The sequence below is a fragment of the Schistocerca americana genome, chromosome 1 (assembly GCF_021461395.2).
Source record: "Schistocerca americana isolate TAMUIC-IGC-003095 chromosome 1, iqSchAmer2.1, whole genome shotgun sequence".
Lineage (NCBI taxonomy): Eukaryota > Metazoa > Arthropoda > Insecta > Orthoptera > Acrididae > Schistocerca > Schistocerca americana.
This window is the reverse complement of record NC_060119.1, coordinates 613,544,740-613,550,761: the sequence shown is the minus strand read 5'-3', so window position 1 is coordinate 613,550,761 and position 6,022 is coordinate 613,544,740.

The window sequence follows — 6,022 nt, the reverse complement described above, 5'->3', positions numbered from 1 at the left end:
GAGCAAAGTCGTATTGAGCGGTGATTTTAATTCTGTTATTAGCAATAAAGACCAAATAATAAAATTCAACAGGTACGTAAAACTCGAATACAAGGGCAGAAATTTAAATATGATTGATACTTTAGTCATTCACTAATCATCCAGCGAGCAGAATAAACCAGATTTACAGCTGACGAGACATAGTACGAAACGCCACTACAACAGAAATCTGGCCTGTATATTTTCTGCGCTGAATTAATATTACCAGAATTAATGCACAAAAGCAAAAAGATACTGGAAATTAAATATTACTTTATTTAAAGGCGAGGAATTAAGAATTTGACACTGAAAACATGGAAGGCCTTTGTCACTAATTTAAGAAAAAACCCGGGTGATTGAGTTGGTGAGCAGAGCATGTGAAAACCAAGCTAAGGAGATGCTTTTATGTGTGTCCGAGAATTGTAACAAAATACACGAGATATAACCACTGAAAGTCCTTTGATAAAACAGATTAAAGCACAGATATTGTCAACGCAGGGAATGGAACCAGAGGATCTAAAAGTGAGGTCAAGAACTGACAGTATTGTCCAAAATGAGAATGCGTCAATCTACTATCTAATCCGAACATCCAAGGGTCAAAACACAAAATAATAGAGACAGCACCACTAAGCCCATATCAAAAACGTAGCTCTGCAACACTTCCATGAGTTCTATGTTGCAGAAGAACTAGACAACAATCTCGAATCAGTCTTTCTGTATGATACAGACGACGTGCTCACAGAAGAATTTAGAGAAGAAGCAATATATGAGGCGTTATTGAGAATCCATAAACGGAAGTCATAAGGAATAGATGTCACACCAGCTCAACGTTACCTCAGTCATGTTGATATATTGAAAGAAGAGCTAATTAACATATTCAGTGATGTATGGTACGTCCAACAGTTTCTTACAAGCTTTCAAGAGGAGCTCGTCGAGTTGGTACACAAGAACATCGAATCTTTTAGCCCGATAACAGTGATGAACGACAACTACAAATTATTAATTAACTCGATAGGCAAACGCAAGATTAAAAGAGACTACTGAATGTGTGCTGTCCCTGGACACCCTGAGTTACTTAGTGGTCATTATGGATATCTATAAAACAAGTGGCTCCGTAATATCTATTGATTTTTCGAAAGGTTTCGACGGGATCTCTCACAGTTTTCTACTGAAAGCAATGCGGAAATTTAGAATGTGCAACAAATTTCCCAATCTTTGCAGAGCAATTTTGAAAGAAGCCCAGTTCAAAATATGATCAATGGACAACTGAGCCATTCGATATAGAGCTGTCGGTCTGTCAGGCTCAGCCACTACCGACAGCCATGATTTAGGTCGAATCTTTCCCCAGGAAACTTAACAGCTAACTTCCAAGATTGATTTTATTAGGAAAGAAGATCGTATGTTGAGCATTTTCAGATGATCTCATCATTTTTTTTTCCTTGGCACGAGGCCAGATAACGAAGGTAAAATATTTTCTCAAAACTTTCTGCGAATCACAAAAGCCAGGATAAATTGTAATAAATCCAAGATAACGGACTTTGAGGAAGGGCTGCGGTTGGACGAACAACCACGATCATCCACAGCAGCAGATATACTACGTCTAGGGCTAGATCTGGTGTTAGACTCGCAAAAGATGCAGACAAATAACTGCCGCCCGATGTTGAATAATATTAAGTCCAGCATACAGCTACATTTCGAGGGAAGTCTCGACACGATCCATAAATGAAAGGTAGTGAACGAGTTCATCTTATCGCTAATGTATTGCAGAGCGTCAGTTTTGACAGTATCAGCACCAATAGCCAAAAATCTATTATAAGCAACCGGACATTTTCAAAGCAACATTAACTTTTGAATAAGATGGGATCGGGTTAACAGACTTTGAACCCAAAAGCAAAGCATTACTAGTACATAATGTCCTTCAACGATTAAAATTCTACCGTACCGACCTGTAAAGTGCCCTTATAAAAGTACGTCAGCCAGAAAACCAAGTATCACCCGACAACATCGACATAAAACAGCCAAAACTCAGCTCTCTCACAACCTCCATAGTAGTGAACACCTGGGTAACTCAGGCAGACAAAATGTATAAGGCAAAGAACTGATGAGGTCCTAACACAATGGAAGCTAAATGTCCTCATGTCATTTGGCCTTAAGTGTGAAAGAACATTCACAACAACCAAATTACTTCAGAAGTTAGACAACCTGGTGTAAAGTCGTCAGTGAAACCATTCCAGTCCATACAAAGACATACTCTACTCAACTTGTAGATATACTCATTTGTGACAAGTGTAATAAAGAGGATACACTTATGCGCCGATTAACATGTTACCATGCACGCGAATTCTGGGAACGGATGCAACAAAAAATTGCATCGCTACTGAAGACAGAAACACAATAAACCAAGATACAAGGAGTTATCTCACCAGATCAAAAGTGGTACCTTGCCCAGAAAAACAATCTTGTAATCTAGCTATTGGGCCAGTTCGCACATTATATGACAACATAAAAATCGCTGAGTTCGGCGGAGTTTTCTTATAGACTACTAACGTTACACTATGAACCGTCGAAAAAAAACGAAATTATTAAAACAATTTTGCAAGCTACGCAACTACACAGGTACACCAACATTGAGATATTAACACCACTTCATAAAATGCTGTGCCCTCTACTTTTTATTTTGTATTCAAGATTATTAGTATTAATCGTCCTATTACTTGTATTTTAAATGCAACTTGCGGACTGGAAGTATGAAAAAGTTGGTAAAGAGAAAAAATGCTACAATTTAGAAGAATAGTTATGTTTACTTATTTACTTTTTCCTAAAAAAAACAATAACTTCAGTTTCTTTGTGTGGCGATTGGATTTAAACAAAAAAACTGAATTCTTTGCATTTATAAACAAGCAAAAATTTATTTTTCAGAACAAAGAGAGATATACAGGATTCCAGAAAAAAGATAAATTACTTTATATTTTAGGAGTGAAGGAGTTTATAGTCATCTAAATGAGCTTCGCTATATTATTACTTTCTTTTAGTTCCGTGAAATTAAAAATTTCTCTTGTCATTTAATTTAGAATTAAGAAGAAAAGCAAATTTAAAAATAAACAAAAATGGTGTAAAAAGGGGGTAGCATCTTTGACAAAAAAGAGGGTTAGTGTTTTTGACTCATAATTAAATTATCATGGATCACGGGTTCGATCACACCCACTGGTTAAATTTTGAATAAAAAACACCAACAATGGTGGCTGAGGACTTCCAGTGTCAGAGGTTATTCTCGTTCTTTCAAATGGGTAAACGATCGGACGTAAGATTGAGGCATTCTCTTGCCCATGAGGTGGGAAATTCCATCTAAATGGCCGAAGAATCAGTAACCATCAACGGAGCGAGGATAAAAAACGCAATGAAAGCCCCTGCATTAAAGAGACATAATCTGGTTTTTGTCCTTCATTCTTCTAGTCTGGGTACCGTAAAAATGTAATAACACGCGAGGATATACTGAATCTACGGCTTGTCTTAGAAGATGGGTTTAAAGAAAGGCTAACTCTCATTTATTGTATTTGTAGATTCAGAGAAAGCTTTTGACATTGACAACTAGAACATACTCATTGAAATTTTAAGGCAGTAGGGATAAAATAGAGGGAAAAAAGGGTATTTACCACCTATAAGCAGCCGGCCAGAGTGGCCGAGCGGTTCTAGGCGCTACAGTCTGGAATCGCGCGACTGCTACGGTCGCAGGTTCGAATCCTGCCTCGGGCATGGATGAGTGTGATGTCCTTAGGTGAGTTAGGTTTAAGTAGTTCTAAGTTCTAGGGGACTGATGACCTCAGAAGTTAAGTCCCATAGTGCTCAGAGCCATTTGAACCATTTGAACCACCTATAAGCAAATCACACTGAAGTTGTAAGAATCGAAGGATATGAAAGGGAATCAGTAGTCAGTATAAGAATGAAACAGGCTTGTAGCATATCCCCGATGTTACTCAACCTGTACGTCGACCAAGCAATAAACAAAAAAAAGGGAAAATTTGAGAAGTGGGTTAAACTTCACGGAGAAGAAATAAAAAATTTGAGTTTTGAGGATGACTTTGTAATTCTATCAGAGACGTCGAAGGCCGCAGAAGAGCACCTGAATGGAATTGATACAGTCTTGGAAAAAATGTGTAAGATGAACATCAACTAGGATGAAATAAGGGTAAGGAATGTAGCCGAATTATGTATGGCGATGCCACAGGAATTACACTAGGAAATGAGACACAAAAAGTAATAAATGAGTTTTGCTTTATGAGCAGGAAAATAACTGATAATTGGTGAACTGGAGAGGATATAAAAAGAAGATTCTCTACAGCAAGAATAGCATTTCTGAAAAAGAGGAATTTGTTGGACCGTAATTTAAGTTTAAGCTTCTCCGAAAGTTGTATAGCCTTGTACGAAAGTGAAACGGGAAGATAACCAGCTGAGGTAAGAAGAGTATTGAAGCTTTTGAAATGTGATACTGTAGAAAACTGCTGAAGAGTAGATGGGTAGATCGAGTAACTAATGAAGAGATACTGAATCAAATTGGAAGAAAATGAAATTTACGCCACAACTCGAGTAGAAGAAGGGATCGGTTAGGAAACCACTTATTGAGGCTTCAAGCGATCATCAATTTGCTAACACAAGGAAGTGCTGGTGAAGAGGGATACCAACGGATGAAACAGTAAGCATATTCAAATGGATGCAGGTAGCACTAATTACTCGGAGATGAAGTCCTTCATAAAACCCGTCTACAGACTCATGACTGCAACGACAATGTTGCAGTCTGCGACCGAAAAAGCGTCCTGATGGTATTTTCCGGATTCCATACGGATCTCTGGAGGGGAATTGACAAGAAGGAGGCAACCAAGAGAATAAGGTTTAATGCCAACGAGGGAGTACATTCTGTGAGTCGGAGCGTGGTTGGGCAGCTACACAATATAAAAAGTGAAAAGGAGGAGCTCAATCTAAATATAGTGGGGGTCAGTGAAGTGAAATGGAAAGAAAATAAGACTCTCACGTCATACGAATCTAGGGTAATGTCAACACAGCAGAACGGTATAACGAGAATAGATTCATTATGAATAGGAACGTAGGGCACAGTGTGAGTTGTTGTGAACAGTTCAGTGATAGGGTTGTTATCAGAACTGGCGTAAAACCAACTCCAACGATAGTAGATCAGGTATAAATACCGACATCGCAATCAAAGGAACGTGAAATATAGAGGGCATACGAGAATACTGAACAAGTAACTCAGTATGCAAAGGGATGTAGTAACCTAATAATTAAGGAGGACTGGAACGCGGTAGAACAGGAAGGAATAAAAGACAGAGTTACGGGAAAATATGAGCTTGGTAATACGAATGAGAGAGGAGAAAGACTAATTGGCTTGTTCAAAAAATTTCAGCTGGTAATAACGAATATGCTGTTAAAAAATCACACGGGAGGAGGCATATATGGAAATGTTCCATCTGGATTATATCGTGGATAGATATTATGAAATCAGACGTTGGATTGTAAGGTGTACCTTGCATCAGATCATAGACTCTCATCATATTTTAGTAATGATGAAGCGAAGATGAAGCAAAGAGTGAAGTTTAAGAGAATCGTCCGGGAAAAACAACGTGGACAGAAGTATTTATGAATCATGAAATGCGTTGAAGTACTCTGAGGCTGTATATACTAAAACAATGAATATGACAGTAGGTGGTTCGGTCGAAGACGAATGGACAGCTCTAAAAAAGGGTAACAATATAAGTACTCACATTAAAAAGGACGTAAGATAGGTATGCAGTCAATCATTTCTACAGCTCGTCCTATACATCGAAGAGTTAATGACTGAAATAAAAGAAATGGTTAGAGAGCGGGATTAAAATTCAGTGCGAAAGAATACCAATAATAAGATTCGCTGATGGCACTGCCATCCTCGTGACAATCAAGAAGACTTACAGGACCTACTGAATGGAATGAACAGAATGAAATGAGAACAGAATAGACC